Raw genomic sequence first — 2,550 nt, forward strand, 5'->3', positions numbered from 1 at the left:
ATTTGGCTGCTTAACCATTCACAATAGACATAACTATCTCAAAAGGTCTTAAGTGTGAGAATTATCTCCAGGAAGTGAACAGTGAGAGATAAAACAATAGGCTCATGCTTTTAATACATGCAGTTAGCACTGCATATGTTCATTTTCCACTTAATCTGCAAGAGGCTCAGACAGTAGCACTGAGTGCCCAAATTAAGACTCTCTCTCCCTTTGATCTTTTGAAAAGACTAATGAATTGTATAATCTCTAACACCTTTGAAATCTTGCTGGTTAAAGAAAACTATCCCTACCTTTCCCATGCCTGTGTCAATTCACTAAATGGAAGCTATATTTAACAACAGGCCAATCACATGATCATTGAAAAGGAACAGCACAAGGATCAGTAATCCTAATGCTCTGAAGCCGCTATTGCTATAAATCATTTGCAGAATGATTTCTTTTAAATCCTATATATGTCATCACTCTTTTAATTAATATTTCCCTGAGAAAACTGTGGACAAGACCTCCTAAATTATACATTGTTTCCAAACTTGTCATATTACAATAGCTTGTATTACTATTGTATTTTCCACTTAGGCTATTTAAATATAAAGCTTTGTTTTCTTTTCTTTTCCCTACTACCCCTACTTAACAAGGGAATAATAGTTAGCACTATTTTTTTAAAAAAACAAACCCCATATAAGGTAAACAAATACTACTACAATAGCTCCTACAAAGCAAGGCAATTTAAAAATGTAAAAGAAAAGTCAGGGGAATACAATAAACAGTACCGCTCTACTCAAATACTTACCAGTTTCATCAGTTGCACTCAGCATGCTTCTTTATGGATAAGGGAAACTGAGGTTCAGAGAGGTGAAGTAACTTGCTCAAGGTAAGAACATGAGTCACATGGCAGAAATGAGTACACAACCCAGTTCTCCTGATTCCCAGACATATTTTCAAGCCCCTGGCTTGTGTAGATTATGCAGCATGACAGACGACATTCTGCTGCCTTAACTTCAGTGATATATGCTTGAAGTAATATTGAGCAAAACGTGTGTGGTACAGATCTTTCTGTGGTACAATATGAATTGTAAACCAAGGTGTTTTATGTGATCCTGTGATGTGTCCAATGGTTACAAAGAGATGGGTTTCAAATGACACTGTCCAGGTCTGAGAAGTTCAAGTTTGAATGACAGTTCAGTTTCAGTGTCAGGCTCACCTGAGTTCATGTGGCAGGTTTGGGATGTCAGACAACAGGACATGTCACAGGTTGACACATCTGTCACAAGGCCATTCTCTGCCACGCTTCTACATGGAGGAAGTCAGTATTAGGGGGAGAGGTAAAGGGAGGGGAGCAAAAAAGACTGACACAGATGCTTAAAGGAATCCAGAATGAAAACATTAGTCACGTGACAGTACATTTGGAGATTACTTCGTATGACTTGGCAAGCCAATTCTAAGTATCTGTATTTACTGAGAGGATTTGTTGACAGATATCAGGGAAGTAACAAATGGTTAAACACAGCTGGTGAGATTCTGATGCTCTTACTCAAGTTTCGTAATCATCTTTTGGTTTCAAATTATCCTCTTCAGCTGATTTGACACAAAGATCTGCAATGTCATGAGCCCAAGGTCAAAAAGCATACCAGTGGCAGAGCTAGTAAGAGAATCTGAATCCTGCTACTCCTGATATTTGAACTGAGAAGAAATTCAGGATACATTAAAAAAAAACGTAAAAAATATCCTACGTCATTTAGAGTAATAGATCCACCTCCTTTCACTATGGAAATAGGATTGAAATGGAACATAATTAATATGAAATGAGGCATATTTCCATTTTAAATCCTATTGTTTTAAATGAATCATAACTACCTGGGTGGAACAGAGATTACATAGAATTAAGTTGTTACTAAAGGGAATTAAATGTGCCACTGATTGCACTGTGATAGTAATGTTGGATTTAACCATTAGAACATTCACCTTTTCCCTACTGACAGCCAAATTCATACTTATAGGATGATGTGTATCTGTATATATCTCCACAGGTTAAAAACATGGCCTGAAACACATCCCTACTCTGACAACTTTTCTATGACTTAAATGTATGACAATGAAGATGCATCATATTATAATATTAAAAATTAACAGTGATATGCAACTTCCTCTGTGCAAGCTACAGTCTAAAATATAATGCACAATGCCTTCTCTTCCAATTTTGTTTGTGTCCTAACTACAAAGATGGTTACTGTCATGGATATACTTGCCTACACATGGAGTTAATCAGGAACAGCTCTTTCTGAATAACTCCATGCATCCACATGCTCAGGATGTGAAACTTTTGGAGTTAAGGCCAGAAAATAAAAGCCGTGAGGTCAAAAAGCATCTGCTGTAATTACACATTATCCTAAGCCTCACTAAATGCTAGACTGTAATTGCCAGGCACTAGCCTGCATCTGGGGCAACTCCAAGGGGTATTTTGGAAAGATCCCTGGATTCCCCAATGCAGTGGTTCTCAACCTTTTGTGATCAGAACCCATTTATACACGTTAATTTCAGGTGCTTTTGCAG

This window comes from Gavialis gangeticus, unplaced genomic scaffold, assembly GCF_001723915.1.
Source record: "Gavialis gangeticus isolate Ggan-Ray unplaced genomic scaffold, GavGan_comp1, whole genome shotgun sequence".
NCBI classification, from domain to species: domain Eukaryota; kingdom Metazoa; phylum Chordata; order Crocodylia; family Gavialidae; genus Gavialis; species Gavialis gangeticus.